General features: G+C 36.9%; 1 pseudogene; it reads right to left on the bottom strand.

Moving 5' to 3' along the window:
• Positions 1–14,228: 14,228 nt before the first annotated feature.
• On the bottom strand, positions 14,229–17,481 carry LOC121034222 (ubiquitin-conjugating enzyme E2 C-like; annotated as a pseudogene).
• Between the last annotated feature and the right edge of the window lie 834 nt (positions 17,482–18,315).

The raw sequence follows: 18,315 nt of genomic DNA, 5'->3' as shown, positions 1-18,315 counted from the left end.
CTACTCTTCTTATTCCGTTTATTTTGGAAATTATAAGGATTTTTTCAGAGAAGTATGCTGTTATGTAAATATGTGATAGATTTTTATTGTTACTTTAATAAAAAAAGTAAATATATACCTATTTTTTAATTTTTCAGTTTTAATATCTAATACAATGCCTACCAATAGAAATAAACCATCTAAACAAAACATCTTCAGAATCTTCAATAATTTATAACAATATAAAGAGGTCTCAAAACCAAAAAGTTTGAGAACCTCTGGGCTAAATACTAGTCCATGAGGTGACCCAGGGTGAGAATTCTCCTACCCTGAATAGTGACTGGTTGCCCATCAAATCCTTGGTTTTGGAGGGTTTGAGAGGGGCCAATTAACAATACAGAATGCAGAAGACAGAAGTTCGCACAGAGAATGATCAATCAAAAGCCAGAATGCAAGAAATCCACTATGAATGTTCCAAGGACATGAGTAGCAAATAGATTAGAGGAAGAGCAGGCCTGGTCTGGAAGCAGAAGAAGTACAGACAGCTGCCAGGTCAGTGAGCAGTGGCCACACCCTTTCTTTGCCAGTACAACTAGAGGCATTGAAAATGAGTTGCTGTGTTCCATCAGGGAGAATTCAATTTTCAGGGAAGGCCCCATGTGTGGCCACTGTCCCCTGCTCTTCCTTATTTTCTTGTATACCTATAATTCCAGCAGAACTTAAAGAAAAGAAATCATAAAAGCCACTTTCTGTGTCCCACTGATTCTTATACTTGGTTTTGGGATTAGTCATTCCTCCACTCCTGCATACACACACAGGCAGTCCCAAGGCTACAGAGCACTCTGAACCATCTCCCACTTTAAGCTGCAAAAATGACCTCAACAAAAATGGTCAAAAAGTCTGGTTTAATGTAATAACCAGAACTCCACCTAGATCAAAAGTTGTATCTTCTTTTCCCTCACTAGCTCGCCAATTTAAAACTGGCTTGGGACCAACTTCTTGCAGTAAGACAAGTACTGTAATCTTTCTCACTTTCTGCCACCTACCCTTACTCCTTGCCTGGCTTGTAAATGCTACTTTCTGACCTTTCCATTGTTGCAGCAGGAGTACCAATGTCAAGAGGTTTTATTTTCTCTGGGCCTGGCAAATATTTAGAGCTGATTCTCACATGGGGACACTTTCATGGATTAGCTGGGGATTTTTCTTTCGCAGAGTCTCTTTTCATGTAGACAGGACATCTTAAATTGGCCATTACCATTACCTCCTCAACCTCTGCTCCCTGAGGTCTACCCCATATCCTGCTGGGCTCCTCTCAGGATTTTAAAAAATTATTCAAGACTGAAATTTCTAGCACAGGTTCCAACTTTATTCTCCTGGATCATTTACTCTTGGACTGCCATTAAGCATGGTTATCCCTTGCTATCACACAGGGCTTCGGTGAGTTTGTGTGTGTGTGTGTGTGTGTGTGTGTGTGTGTGTGTTCACAGAGTGGGGAGGCTGAAATTGTAGTGACTCCTTCCAAAAAAACCCTTTATACTCACTTTACCTTTATCTACTGCTGCTAATGGTAACAGGTTTCAAAGTAATATAACTAGTTTCTGGTTATCTAATTCAAAACTTGCTTTTGATGAGTACCTCCTTTGGAATGAAGCATCTACTAGAGATTGATGTCTTATCTGAAGCTTTCCAATTTAAAGCCCTGTTGCACTTCCTGATAATGAGCTTCTTTTAATTGAAGAAATCTGCTTCCCCTTACAACATGAGTCTTTTAACATTAAATGTCTTATGGCATTAAATATAAAAAATATACTTAACATTATGACCCAGTACACACACAACATAAATACGCATGGATTTATACACACGCACATTGACTGACACACCAAAATTTTCTCAAAGTCTTCTTATTCTCTCAAACTTTATTTTTATCAAACCTTTTCTTAACCCTCATGGTGATTATTCATTTCCAAACTCTTTCTTTTTTCTCTCAATATCAATCTTCTTCTTTTAGTTCCTTCTCCACTGAGCCATTGTTTTGGCTTCAAGCCACACGGAGAAAATAAATCAGGAAGAATTTTCCCATCTTGGACCAAATCATAGTTACCAATATAATAGCGGATATATTTTGGGGGAATTAATCTTTCCGTTTAGAGTTATGAGAGACCTTGTAGCTCAGAAGGCAGCCTGAAATGGAATTTAAAAGAGTGGATACTGGGAGGCACTATTTTGAAGCCTGTAAAAAACTTTTAAAATGATAGACTCCTCATGTATTTTTCAGAGTATGTAATGGAATTTAAGTCACTGAATTTTCTTACCTAGCCTAAACAATAGCTGTGGTATATTTTTGACATCTCACTGAAGAATGATTCCTCTTCTACATCCAACCATCTAAATTCTGCTTACATATTTTGATAATATGTGATAATATGTTTTCTAGGGAGCAGGACAAAGTCTTCTATGTATAATGATGGACCAAAATTAGTGACCCATGAAGATTCACATAAAGATAAATCTCACTTGCAACAGACGAACAGTTCAGAAGGGAGGAAGTAGGACCCACTAAAGCCACTATTCTCATTTCATAATTATCTCTACAACTGATTCTGCTTATACGCAAGTGTGGGCAAACAAGAATTGATGAATTTACCTAGGGCCAACTCAGGGTCAAAGGCTGTATAACATTTTGGCCCATCAATAGGTATCTCTTACTCTGTGGATTACTTTTCAAAGACTGCTATAACTTGGTATCTGAAATCGCAGAAATGTATTTTCTCACAATTTTGGAAACTAGAAGTTTGAGATGGAGGTGAAGGCAGGTTGGCTTCTTCTGAGGTCTCTCTCTTTGGCTTGTAGATGTCTGTGTCCTCTCCTGTGTCTTCATGTGGTCTTCCCTCTGTGTCTGTCTGTGTCTAGTCTCTTCTTACAAGAATATTAGTCATATTGCATTAGGGTCTATCCTAAAAACCTCATTTTAACTTAATAACCTCATCAAAGACCTTATCATCAAATATAATAACATTCGGAGTTACTGGCGGTTAGGACTGCAACATACGACTTCTAGGAGGACACAATTCAATCCATAACACTCTCCCTTCAACTACAGACACATCTACTAAGCTTTGTTCATAACATCATACCTATCAACAATGTTGGCACTTGGATCACGATCTTTATTTCTTCCTCATTTCCCGCTGTTGTCATGAATGACTTCAAGTTCATGTGGACGAAGGCTCCATTGCAGTGATCATCATTTGTACTTCTCTCTAGCAGTTCATTTCTACTGCCAACCCCGAGTGGTAGCATTTATGTCTATGTCATCACTCCATTCATGCATTCTGGAGCCTATTGTCCAACCAAAACTTCCCCCTCTTCTAATTCTCTCACATTTCCTTCACTCTCATCGTAATTATTTGTTTCTTAACTCTTTCTTTCTCTTCCCTTTCTTTAAATTCCTTCTCTGCTGAACCATTATTTTATCTTCAAACCACAGGAAAAAATATATGTCAGACAAACATTTCCTATTTTTTCTCCCACATATGGGCTGTTGAAAATGTGTATTTGCTTTCTATCACTGCATAATAAATAACCACAAATTTAGTGCTTAAAAGAATCCACAAATTACAAGTTCACAGTTTTCATAGGTCAGGAGCTCAGGTAAGCCTTAGCTGGATCCACTGCTCAGGGGATCACTGGACTGAAATTAACATGTTGGCCAAGATTGCAATCTTATCTGAGGCTCAGGGTGCTCTTCCAACCTCACTAGTTGTTGGCAGAATTCATTTCCTAATTGTTGTTTGATGGACGTTCCTGTTTTCTTACTATCAGCTAGGAGCGCAGCACCTGGAGGCATCCCTCAGGTCCTTGCCATGTGGCCCCCTCCTCTCAAATTATGGCAGTTTATCCCACCTTTGATGTCAGCAGAAGAACATCTCTGTGCCATTTCATCTTCTTTCAAAGGGCTAGCCTGACTAGGTCAGGCCCACCCAGGCTAAGTTTCCTTTCATTTAAATCAGTCAACTGATTAGTAACCTAATGATGGGAATGATACCTCATGATATTCACTCTTCTGCTCACACTAAAGGGATAATATAGTGCATGTACCTCAGAGGGTAAGATTCTTATTAATTATCTTAGAATTCTGCTTACCTCAAGATAGGTGGAGAACATCACACAACTATGTGGCCAGAAACACTTCAAAAGCTTGATATCCAGAAATTTACTGTATTCTATCTTATTCAAAATAACTTTAGTGTGGCTAAAGACTGAATAAACATTTGTTTAATGTATTAATGAGGGATGAACATTATATTGTGACTCAGATAAACCAGGTTTCATCCATACTAGAGGCGTTGGTTTTCCTTGAAATCCTTTCCAAGTCTAATATTAAATAATGATGTTATTGTACATCTTTAATAAAAAGAAAAGCTGCATCTCTTTAAATCATAATAATGTATAAATTATACCCTTTAAAATTAATTTATACAACTATGTAAGTTAGTTTGTATCTACAGTAAAGAATATAGAAATGAAAATTTTAGATCTAATTGTAAAATAATATTTGGAGAACAAGAGTACATATTTATAAAATTTTTATGGCCTTTTTATGTTACAATGAGAGAGAAGCAGTATGTAGACATTAACCAACCTATAAGAATTCATTAATCCTTTCACACTGTTTTGTAATTTATATTTTGATTAACCTCTTCACATTGTTGTATAATTTGGGTTTTGATTATACTATATATAAATGTTTACGTGTCTGTCTATCCATCTATCTATTTATCTATCTATTCTTAGATGGTATAATTACTGGGGATAAGATCTATGTCATAGAAATTACTAGTTGTTTATAAAATTTTAAAAAATGAGTTAACTAATGAGTAATTTGATGTTTAGAACACTAAAAGAGCTTGCAAATGTAGGATATTTTCTTATGTCATGATAGATTCAAAAAATTATTTCTTCAATGTCAATGTATAATAACCATCAATTGATTCTTATTATGTGTGTGTAATTTGCATCTCTATTCATTCAACAACAAAGATATTATTATCCCTTATTTTATATACAAGGATCAAAGACACATATAGGTAAAAAGAAAGGCATTTGTATATTGACCAATATGACCAATTGACCAATTTGTATATTGTCAAATGTCAAAGAACATGCATTACTCTCTAACTCAACTGCCACTCTAAAGAGTGAAAAAATAACCCAAAATTTAAATGAGTAGTGAATTTTTACTTCCTTATTTAAATGAAATTTTTGGTTTTCAAAAATTGGTTTTCTTTCATTAAAAAGACCAAACCTCTTTCTAAACAGACACTGCCATCAGGTAACAATAATGCTATTTAATATAACACCCAATGATGATTCACTGGTAGGTTCAATTTTTCTTTAAACTTTCTACAAACATCACAAGCTCAGATTGTATGTCATAATACTAACAAGTGATTAAGTGAATGTCCACTCAAAATATCAAAATAGTCATTTCCAGAGAAAATACATTTGGAATAATTGGACAAAATATCACCTATAGTCAATTTACATCACTGCAGACATAATAGGCATTTTCAATTTTATGCCATTGTTGATGTTGGCATTTGGATTGATGGTTTGGGAGTGGTTCAGTCTGCTTTAGTATCTCACAAAATTATTACTTTAAATATTTCTAGTAAAAAAAAAACAATAGGCTCTTGACATCTAATGACTTTGCATCTTCTTTTAAAAAAAATAAAACTAAAAATTTGTTTCAAATGAAATGTTATGGTCATATGCATTTTCAGTAATACTATTAAATATAGGTTTTTCCTCTAAGTGCTGCCAGAAACATAGAAAGGGACAAAGTGAGATTTATAAGACACCTTGATACTATACCTCTGCAGTTAAGGAAACGAGGTAGTAAATACTTAATATTTATGGGAAAAACATATTTAGAGTGCAACAATAATTTATTACACACACACAAAAAATGCTAAACTTTTATTCCTGGGAAAATGAATATTTTTCCCTATTCTTCCCAGTACCTAGAATTAAAAACCTTGGAAATATGTGTATATATTAAACAAAAAAAGACCTAAAAGGTGTAGAGAAGAAGTCAGACAGGCTAGTGACCTTGGGAAACAAAAAATGACACCATGGTGAGTTTCCTGGGTTTCCTTTTTGAGACGTATATCCCAGACTTGAAGAACACAGTAATCTGGACACTCCAATGAGAGAGAGAGATAAATAAATAAATAAATATCAATCTTCCTCTTTCTAGCCAAAAGACCAAGAAAGGGACAGCCTTGCAAAACAAAAGCTACAGAAAAGTCTGTGATCTCCATCCCAGTGTTAAGTCAGGAATCTACTTATACTCTTTCCAGGCTATAAAGAGACACCCCAACACCTCCACTGAGATAATGTCAGAAAAGAGTGAGTCGAGAATCGGGACTTGATTCCTACCTGGTGATAATAAACTTCCCCTCTCTTGAAGTGTTAGAGAAGAATGTATGGGGATCCTGGGCTTCCATCTCTACCAGGTAAAAATAAAAAAGTCATTACTGTTTCCTACTTGGGCAATGTCAGAAGAAGCCTAGCAAATCAAAACTTTCATTACTGCCAATTGGTAATAAAGCCACCCTATACATACCCCACAGAAGCACCAGTGGAGGCCACACAGGGAGCAGTAAAAAGGCAATCCTATCACTCCCAGTCAGGGAGGTCTCCATAGACACTTAGATGTAGGGAGGCAGAACTCTCACTCCTGCTCAGCTATAATGAGGAGCCTCCCCAATCAAGGGTAAATGGAGGCCCAGTGGAGAATGTGGACTTCTACCTCCATTAAAAATAATAAGGGTCTACCCAGTTGTCCTGTCAGAACAGTGTGAACGAAAGCCAGTTAAAACAGTAAGTTTAATTAAGTAGGATTCAGTCTCATAACAAAAAAAGTCCAGATTTTAACAAAAAGTTATTCCTCATACCAAGAAGTAGGAAAACCTTCAACTGAATCAAAAAGATAATCAATAGACATTAACAACATGGTGACAAAAATGTTAGATTATAAAGCTTTTAAATCAGCCATTAAAAAAAAAATGCTTCCATGAACAGTCATGAACACGGTACACACAAATGAGAATATAGAAAATCTCAGCCAAAAACCAGATAGTCTCAGCCAATAAATAGAGGATATGAAGAACCAAGTGGAAAATTTAGAACTGTAAAATATGAAAACCAAAATTAAAATTCAACAGATGGGTTCAACAACAGAATGAAAGTGGCAGAGGAAAGAAATAATAAATTTAGAGATAGAATAAAAATTACCCAATCTGAAAAAACAACAAAAATAATTAAAACTGAAAATAAAAGATCCTTGAAGACTTGTGAGACTAGAAGTAAAAAATTGACATTATGCCATGAGAATCCTGGAAGGAGAGAAGACAGAGCTGAAAATGTACTTGAAGAAATAATGGCTAAAAACCTTTCAAAGATGACCAAAACATAAACCTGCAGATACAAGGAAGCTGAGTCAACCCCAAACTGTATACATCCAAGGAAGTCTAAGCCAAGGTTCATCATAGCCAAATTTCTGAAAACTAAAGACAAAAAGAAAAGGAAAGAGGAGGAAAAGGAGGAGGAGAGGAAGAAAAGGAAGGAAGGAAGGAAGGAAGGAAGGAAGGAAGGAAGGAAAGAAAAAGGAAGGAAATAAAGTTTGAAAGCAGAAAGAGAGAAATGACACCTATCTATGGGCAGAAAATAATTTGAATGGCAGCCAGTTTCTTATCAGATATCATGCAGATCAAAAAGAAAACACAAACATTTTTCAAGTGCTGAAAGAAAATAACCTGAAACCCGGAATCCGATATCCAATGAAAGTATACTTCAAGAATAAAAAGAAAATTAAGTCGGTCTCACTTAAAGGAAAACTCAGATAATTTGTCACTAGACCAATTCTAAAAAAAGTGCTAAAGAGAGCTTACTAAACTTAAAACATAAGAAAAAAAAAAGGAATGTTGGAAATCAGAAGACAGAAAGAACAATGTGAGGAATAAGCATATGAGTAAATACATTTCCTTAGTTGTCTTGAGTTCCTAAATTATGTTTGATTGACAAAGCAAAACTATAATACAGTCTAAAAATAGTTCTAAATTAATTTAAAATAATTGTGTTAAAAATGGAGAATAGGACGTGACAGTTTTGTATATATAATGTACTTAAAAGAGCAACACAAAAATTTATACTAAAAGATAAACTCAAAAATGCTGTGGAATTATGGCTAATAAATTAATACTAAGTTATTGAAATTTTCAGACAATCCTAGGAAACTACAAAGAAGAAAAAAAAAAACAACAAAGAGACCAAACAGAACATAGAAAATAAAATGTCAGGCCTAACCTCTAACATATTAATAACTACATTAAATATAAACAGTCTGTATACACCAAATAAAAAACAGAGATTGACAAAGTAGATTAAAAAGCATAACCGAACTCTATGCAATCTATGAGAAACTCACTTCAAGTATAATGATAGAGATAGGTTGAAATTAAAAGGATGAAAAAAGATATACCATGCAAACATAAATCAAAAAAATAAAGAGTGGTTATATTAGTATCAGATAAAGTAGACATCAGGGAAAATTATGAGACAGTAAACTACATTATGCAATAATAAAAGGGTTAATTCACCAAACAAATGTAGCAATCCTAAATGTGTTTCACTTTCACCAAACAAATGTAGCAATCCTAAATGTGTTTCACTAAACAACAGAGCTGCAAATCATGTGAAGCAAAACACAATAGACTTGAAAGGAGGAATAGACAAATCCGCAATTCTTGTTCAGGGCTTCAGTGTTTCTCTCTCAACAGTGGTAGAACAACTAGACAGAAAAGCAAAAATAAATTAAAAAATAATAAATCAAAGTAACAAACAAAACACCATAAGGATCTAGGCAAGCTCAACAACATAATCAACAGGATCTGAGGGCACTTGGGTGGTTCAGTTAGTTGAGTGTCCGACTCTTGATTTCCACTCAAGTCATGATCCCAGAATCATGAGCTCAAGCCCTACTGTCAGGCTCTGTGCTAGGCGTGGAGGAGCCTGCTTAAGATTCATCTCTCTCTCTCTCTCTCTCTCTCTCTCTCTCTCTACTTGTCCCTTCCTCACTCTCTTTAAAAACAAAACAAAACAAATAGGATCTAACCACTAACCAATATTTTCAGAATACTCCATCCAAGAGCAGAATACACATTCTCCTCAAGTGGCCTTGAAACTTAAACCAAGAAGCTCTATATCCATAAAACAAACCTCAGCAAGTTTAAAAGAAGTGAAATCATATAGACTGTGTCTCTGACCTGACTGGAATTAAATCAGAAATCAGTAATAGAAAGATAACAGTAATATTTATAAGCACTTGGAAACTAAACAACATATAGTTAAATGAATGAACTGAACCTAGTGAAAATGAAACAGAACATCTATGTATTTGCAGAATTCAGCTAAAGTAGTGTTACAGGGAAATTTATAACACTAAATGTATACATACAGGAGACAAGAAAAAGAGGTCTCCTATCAATGATAAAAGCATTCACTTCAAAAAAAACAAGAAAAAGGCAAAATAAACCCAAAGCAAGGATACAGAGAACCTAGATTATTTATACATTGCTAGTAGGTGTGTAAAATGCTACTTCCACTTTGGAAAACAATTTGGCAGTTTCTCAATAAACTAAACATTCAACGACCATACAACCAAGCAAATTCACTTCTGTGCACTTACTGCAGAGATGAAAACCTACATTTGCACGAAAATCTGTACATGAATGTTTACAGTAACTTTATTTGTATCAACCCCAAATTACTTCAACTGGTGAAGTAGTTAAACAGATTGTAGTACATTCATACAACGGAACACTGCTCCGCAATAAAATGTAACAAATTATTGGGATACATAACAACTTGGACAAATCTCCACATAAGTACACTAAGTAAAAAAAGAATTAATTCCCGTAGGTTAAATATGTCTGATTCAATTTCTGTAACACTCTAGAAATGGCAAAATTATAGAAATGAAAGACAAGTTTTTGGTTGACAAAGCTTAAGACTGAGAGACAGAGACTATAAATGGCAACATGAGAGATCTTTGTGGTGATGGAAAGTTGTGCATCTTGACACTTTAATGTCAATATATTGGTTGTGATGTTAATCTATAATTTAAAATGTTACTATTGGGGGTAACTGAGTAAAGGGTAACTGAGATCTCTCTGTATTATTTCTTACAACTGTATGTGAGTCTATAGTTATCTCAAAATATCATTTTTTTTCAGTTTTATTTTATTTATATTGAGAGAAAGCACATGAGAGAGGGAGAGGGGCAGAGGAAGAGAGAAAGAATCCCAAGCAGGCTCCACACTGCCAGCACAGAGCCAGATGTGGGGCTCAAACTCATGAACTGTGAGATCATGTCCTGGGCCAAAACCAAGAGTCAGAAGCTTAACTGACTGAGCCACCCAGGTGCCCCAGAGTTTTTTGTTTTATTTCATTTTGTTTTATTTCTAGAATGGAAGCCTATTTGCAAGCTGAAGAGAATGATTTAGTAGTAAGGGAAAATTTGATAATGCAATATGTGGGGCACGGGGCAATTTCTGGAAAGCTGTCCTTGAGTGAGCAAGCAGAAAAGGTTTGGCCTTGGATACCAGCAAGGTAGGTGTTCACTAAGAGTAACAGAAGCAGAGTGTGGGCACAGAGGCAGGGAGCTGGATGGACAAAGTGCCACAACGTGTGGACTTGTCCTTCTGAGAGCTTCTATTTTCTCAGGGAAACAGGAAGCAAGGTCATCAGCTTGAAGTGTGGACAAGGAAGAGGTGTTGGAAACTTGAGGGAAGAGGAGAAGGTGTAAAGAAGCATCAATCAGCAAGGTTATTCTGTGGTTTTCAATGGCCACATTTTGCTGGGAAGGTGCAGGCACAGGAAGGCAGGGAATTGGGTTCAACCAGGGTTATTTTTGTTAGATAACTCCATGGAGAGAGAAAAGGAAATGAAGGAGAGGGTATATGCAAAGAAATAATAATGACAATGGCCAGCTATTGAATCCAAGCCAGATAAGAAGGGAGTAAGAAAATTGGGGTGGGGGATGGTGGGGGCAGTGGTAGGGGAGAGATCCTGTAAAAGTGGTAGAATCAGTGGAATGATGGGTGAAAGGACTGTTGGAATCAGCACAGCAAGGGGAGTGAGCTGGGAAGAAGGAGGTACTGGTTGGACAGCAAGGTTGCTTGCACTGAGATTATGTGAGGGGAGCAGTTCTCAGTAAATGCAAGGCCTGGGGCAGCTTCTCAAACTGTAATGCCCATGTGCATTCCTAGGAGATCTTGTTGAAAATATCATTTTGTTTGAAGAAAAAACATATCGACTTAGTTCTTTCAAATACTAATGGACAATACAGGGATCAAAAGAATAACTAATCAAAGTAGTCTGAGGCTGTCTCTGCATTATACCAGAATTCCAGATAAAAGTCATTGGTTAATTTAGCGAAGACGTTTTTTGGTACTGTGAATGATGTTTTGAGAATGTTTATTTTGTTAGAGGGCCCGGGAATATGCAAAATCTATTTGGACCATCACTTCTCATTCCCAGAGAGTTCCCCCCAAAACAGAAAAACAGGGCAATGTTACCGTTTTACTCAGAAACAAAGTGCTTGATACCTTCCAATAGGAGATAGGATTAATAGGAGGTCTAAGTGGAACCTTTCTCCTAATCCTTAAATTAGATTTTGAAATTATATCACATTAGGTAATCCCTGAAGTATTGATGACCAAACCCAAGAAACTGTGAACCCCCAAAGAAAAGAGGCAGGGGAGACAATGTATGTGTATGACCTTAAAATGTCCATTCAAATGGTAACCATGACTGATACCTGGTTGTATTAGCTAAATAGCCACTTGCCCATGAGGAAGAGGCTAGAAAGTTGGTAAGGTGACAGTTCTATACAGTTGTTTGGTTCTTGACAATCACAGTTGGACTGATTTGACTGGAATTTTCATTTACAATCAGAGTATTTTGGATAAGTTAAATAAAATGATAAGAAAAGAATTAAAATATCTAGAACCCCATTGGTCTTCCATGATGCCATTACCATAGCAGCTACATGTCATTTTGAGCTCCTCATCATCCAAGGGTCTTATCACCTGGAAGTAATACTCCATGCAAGGAGCAATCAGATTACTTAAAGCATCTGCACTGAAGGACAGAGGACTATGGTGCAGTGCTTGAACTGAGTGCAACGAAACTCAGGAATGTCCAGTGGTAGCGATGCCAGAGGCAGGTGGTGCTCTAAGGAAACATGCCTAAGAAATAATCTGAGCTACTCTCTCCCATCTATTCCGAAAACTGGTTCTCTAGGCGTCCCATTGATATTTTTACCACTCCATAGTCCCTATGTGAATTTACTCTTCACGTAGGTTAACCAGAGATGTTACAACAGGTACTATTCAGTATAGGACAGGAAATAGATGCTCAAAGAATCTAGAATTAGTTCTCTCACCTATTTCATCCTCAAGCTAAACAAAATCATACCGGTTTTCTACAGACTATAACTTTCAAGAATGAAATTTCTAATTAAATTATCAGCTGTGTTATTGAGGAATAAAATGTCCTTCAGAAGCAAGGCTTCTATAAAACCAAGTTCCCTCTGCTTTAGAACACTTAACAAAGAAAAGAGAAATTCCAGAATAATTGAGTTTGGCTATTTTTTAAAAGGATAACAGACAGCTTAGAAAGAGAGAGAGAGATAGAGACAGAGACAGAGAATGGAAAGCTCAAAACCTTAAATTCTCAATGCATATACTGAAATCCCCAAATTCTCTATAATCATATTATAGTGATAGTTGTATACCTGCAGGAGCCAAGAATCAAAGGCAAAATTTGAATCCACAGTCTGCCAAATTATAACACCTGTTGAATTCAGTTAATCACCAGATCTCTGAGAGGAAAGTTAAAGCTTTGATTAGAATAAGCATGAGTCCAAGAACTGGTGTCGGCCCATATGGAAAGATTCAGAGGACACTGTACATACTGAGCCCCAAATCCCACAGAGCTTCACTTGCTATTTGAAGCTGTCTTGAAGCCATCTTTCTTCCCTCCTTTGCTAATGTCTTTCTTTGCTTGTAAATGCTGCAACTTTCTAACCTAAAGAAATTACACCTTTAAAAAAACTATGGTCAATTGTCTTCATTCCCTACCTCTTACATTTTGTATCTCCAGATTTTTTTTTTCAAAAAAATTTTAGGGGCGCCTGGGTGGCTCAGTCAGGTAAGCATCCGACTTAGGCTCAGGTCATGATCTCGTGGTCGGTGGGTTCCAGCCCTGCGTTGGGCTCTATGCGGACCACTCAGAGCCTGGAGCCTGCTTCGGATTCTGTGTCTCCCTCTCTCTCTGACCCTCCCCTGTCCATGCTCTCTCTCTCTCTCTCAAAAATAAATAAATATTAGAAAAATTTTTTTAAAAATTTTAATGTTTATTTGTTTTTGAGAGGGAGAGAGACAGAGCGCAAGCGGGAGAGGGGCAGGGAGAGAGAGAATCACAGAATCTGAAGGAGGCTCCAGGCTCTGAGCTATCAGCACAGAGCCCGACATGGGGCTCTTACCCATGAGCCGTGAGATCGTGACCTGAGCTGAAGTCAGACACTCAACTGACTGAGCCACCCAGGCGCCCTGTTATCTCCAGATTTTTAGAAAAAAATAAAGTTTATATATTTATTGTTTTAGTTATTTCTACACCCAATGTGGAGCTTGAACTCATGACCCAGAGATCAGGAGTCACACATGTTCCTCCAATTGAGCCATCTAGGTACACCCAGATTTTTTTATACACTTAACTTATAGATAGGATATGACATACAACATTTGGAAATGATTATGCTATATCTAACAGCTGGAAATATTTTAATTATACAGTTTTATGACCAAAACCTGGACTCAATGACAATGCATACTAAATGAAGCTGAAATAAGATATTTTTAAAAAATAATGGAATTCAAAGATTTAGTAGTTAGAAATGCTAAAGAACATCTATGAATTATTACCTACTATTTTCTTTTATTATGTTTATGTTTATTATGTTTATTATTATTATTATATTAATATATATTATATATTATGTTTATTATGTTTATTATGTTTATTATTATTATACATGTCAAAATCTTTGAAAGATGCTTTAATAGCTGTTTTTGTTTTGTTTTGTTTTGTTTTGTTTTGTTTTGTTTTGTTTATAAGCACTATACAGTAGTGAGAGGAGATGCAATTGAAATGAGATTCCTGATAGAGATCAGAGGCATATTGGTCATGATCGCCATGGGATGAAGAAAGTAATTGTGATAACTAGCATCATCTGAGACCCTTGGTGGCAACTAATTGGGGCATGGAGTTTCAGAGATTCACAATACATGGACAGGCCACTAAAGCCTGTATTACATAAGGTAGGTCGGACTGTGAAAATATGTATGAAATACACACACACACCCCAAACACACACCCAAATATACAGTGGCTCAACACCCTGAAAATATATTTCTTGCCTAAATAACAATCCAACATGGTTCCAGGCTGGAGGTTGAAGAGAGAGGATACAGGTGTCACAAAGCCATCCAGTGGTTCAGGCTCATGACACATCTGCCAACTTCCAAAAAAATATGCTTCCATGAGGACCCTGAGTTACTCTGGAAGGAAAAGAATATGGAGGAGTCCATGTGAGAAGTTTTTATTGGACCAGGCTTAAAAGTGCCAAGCATCACTTGCCTAATAATTAATATTATTAAATATTAAGGTAATATTCAATTGACTAAAATTCAGTTATGTGGCCACGTGCAGTTGCAGGGGGAACTGGAACTGTAACCTTGCTGTGGTCCAAGGAAGAAGACGAAGTCTATTTTGGTGAACAGATAGAAGTTAAATAATAATATTAACAACAACAACAATAATAATAAAAGCCTGACTTGAATCACGATATAAGATCACTTGTAGCCATTCATCCCAATACCTGGATTCTCAAACCCGCAGTATCTTATACTATGAGGAAGTGAGATCCTTTGGGAAACATTCTGAAATCATATCAAATATATGCTCGTTGAACTGAACATTCCTCCTATCCTTCCTTAGAGATCAGTAATCCTTTACAAGGGGAAAGGATTACTTGGAAATAAGTAATCTTCTGTACTTGGAAATAGGAAATATCCAAATCTTTTGAAAAATATTGATCTCTAGCTGTGAACTAATGGAATTTTCCTAGGGATATAGAATTCCACTGTGATCTCACAGCAGAGTAAGGACACATAAACGTTAAGAAGTTATTGCAATTTTGGGGCTCAGGTGTTTTATGAACTCTTCTTCAACATTTCTCCAGAGTAGATAGGCAAAATAAAAGTATTTAGGAGATATCTTTAGGGAATTTAAGAGACCTCACTTTGACACCCTGAGCTGTAAGATAATAAAAAGTTTTATTTTGGAAGAAAAAATGAGGTGGGAGTATTTGACAGAAAATGTGAAGTAGAGTCACCCTTTTTACAAAAAAAAAAAAAAAGGTAAATCAAGAGAATTTTTACATTATCATTCGTGACTTGAAGATATAAAATAGTGAATCCTATCACAGTTCCACTTTACTCAGACTTTGAACTAAGTACAAAATTCAAGTTGTGTCATGTTTAACACTACATGTTAGTTCCTTATCAGAAATTAATCTGATTATAGCTGCTCTTCCAGAGGTTGTTTCCTAATGAATACAACTCTAGATAAATATTATCCAGCTTTTGATTTGAAATTGGTTTTTCCCTATTCCATGAAGTAAAAACTACCAGAAACATTGTGCATGCCTTTGCCTGGAAAGAGCTTTGCTATACCTTTACCATCTTGCCTCAGTTAGTATTTAACATCCTCAGCTCTGGAGAAAATGTAACCATCTAATAATTTCACAGTAGAATATACTGGTTCTTAGAATTAATGCTATTAGGGGCGCTGAGGGGCTCAGTTGGTTGAGCATCCGACTTCAGCTCAGGTCATGATCTCGCGGTCTGTGAGTTCAAGCCCTATGTTGGGCTCTGTGCTGACAGCTCAGAGCCTGGAGCCTGCTTCAGATTCTGTGTCTCCCTCTCTCTCTGCCCTTCCCTGGCTTGTGCTCTGTCTCTCTCTCTCTCTCTCTCAAAATAAATAAACATTAAAAAAATTTAAAAAAAAGAATTAATGCCATCATTCTGATAGGAATAGTAAAGCAGGTCATGGAAATATCCTGAATGGGTATGACCTGGCATATGGAGGAAGTTAATTTTTTTTGCAGAGTAACATGCTTTTACTTTACTATGATGCATATAAGGAAAGACAAATATGCCAATGGTACATTTCCAATTTGACAGAGCAATCTCGGAAGTATTTATGATATTTAGGAAAAGAGACACATCAATTATTAAGTAATGGAAGTTAAATTTTATGGAGACATGGGGATCTGCCAAAACAGCAAAGTGATAGAAGGAATGCAGAGACTATCAGGCTCTCCCCTCAAAACAGAAGGACCAATTTATACATTTTGCATCCTTTCATTATTCTTTTTACTTTATTAATAAAAACAATGTGTTCATTTAATATATTCATCACAAGGGCTTAACAAGAGACTTAATTTAAAAAACAGAAACAGGGGCTCCTGGGTGGCTCAGTTGGTTAAGCATCTGACTCTTGATTTCAGCTCAGGTCATGATGTCACCTGCTGGGCTCTGCACTGACAGAATGGAGCCTGCTTGGGATACTCTCTCTCTCTGTCACTCCCCTTCCCTCAAAATAAAAAAAATAAACTTAAAAAAACCTAAAACCAAAAACAGAAACAAAACAAAACAAAAATGACACCACAGCCTAAGATACAGAGTCCTCAACAGGGATGAAGGAAAGGACAGACCCTCTAAGGAAAAAACAAAGACAAAAAAGTAGAGTGAGTAGACAATCAGGCAGGGTTCTTGGCTGGAGCCTTGCTTTGAGTAGGTTTCCTGCAGCTACTTCTTAAAGGATGTAAGCTTTTTTTTTTTTTTTTTTTCAGAGCTCAGCAGCATGTATTGGTCCTAAGGGCTATCAATGTTACAACGTTGGGTTCTCCTAGCCGGCTCTGGGGGGACAGTGGGATGGTCCTGATGGATATGGGAGACCCCTATTTCTTCAGGATGTCCAGGCAGATGTTCCCCTGGGTGTCCATGGTGGGGTGGTAGCAGGATGTTGGCAGCTGAGAATGTTAAATACTAACTGAGGCAAGATGGTGAAGGTATAGCAAAGCTTGTAAGCATAGCCAGTGGGGAACTTCCAGGAGAGCTTATACATCAGGTCTTCCTTCATACACTGTGCCAAATGCTCCATGGATGGCCCCCACCTATTTGAAAAGTCTGTCTGATTCAGGAAGGCAAAATTCTTACATTGCCAGACATCCTGAGGGTCATCAGATCCTGCTGTAACCTCTTGCCCACAGTGCCCAGATGGCACCCCCCCACTGGGCTCGGCTCCTTTGCGCTGCCATGGCTGTGGCCCCTGGGTCTGGAAAGCCATCCTAGCAGAGGACAGGGAACTCAGAAAGCATGACTGCAAATGCCTGCCTTTTTTCACTGTAAGAAAAACATTTGGTGGTATTGCAATGTTTTCATTTTTGAGGTTCTAGCTTTGAATGTATGCTCAATTTTTTGTTTCTTTCTTCATTACATGAGTATACATCTTCCCAGGAACAGTGCCACAACTGTGTGGTGTGATTCTGAAAGAGAAGGAATAAGGTAATCCTCACAGTGATGTTTCTTTAAAAAACATATACATATTTTGCCCACTTTCCCTAGAAGGAGGTGTGGCCTTGGTTAAAGATCCTTAACAATTCCCAAGTCGCTGGCTGATGGTTTACCCAAAGTCAAGGCATTTTAGAACAATTTAGATGAATTGTTTACAAAAACCTTTGCAGATAAGATATATGGTTTTAACTTTTTAGAACAGGCTCAGAGTGTAAGAATATTTGAGACCCATGTAAATATTCTATTTTTCAAAATTCCTGAACTTCAGGAGAGGTTGTTCATAATCAGAGGAGTATGATAAATGTGTTGTGGATGTAAACAGGCTTTCTTCCCCAGTCTTTACCTTAGTGCCTATGCTCACTCAATAGGCTCATGAACAAATGGCCCGAGATGCCATGGGTAACAGGTTCAAAGATGGCATGGTCACCATCAATGATTGCTCAGTCGACAGCAACAGGAAACAACTCTGATTCTCCAGGGCAGTGCCATGTCCCATGGGGACCAGCCCTGTGATATTGTGTGATAATTTAAATCTCCTGGAGTCTAGGAGCAGTAAAACATTTTT

This window comes from Herpailurus yagouaroundi, unplaced genomic scaffold (genome assembly GCF_014898765.1).
Source record: "Herpailurus yagouaroundi ecotype Mexico unplaced genomic scaffold, PumYag 159, whole genome shotgun sequence".
NCBI lineage: Eukaryota > Metazoa > Chordata > Mammalia > Carnivora > Felidae > Herpailurus > Herpailurus yagouaroundi.
The sequence above is the reverse complement of the archived record's forward strand: the minus strand, read 5'-3'. Positions and strand labels throughout refer to the sequence as shown.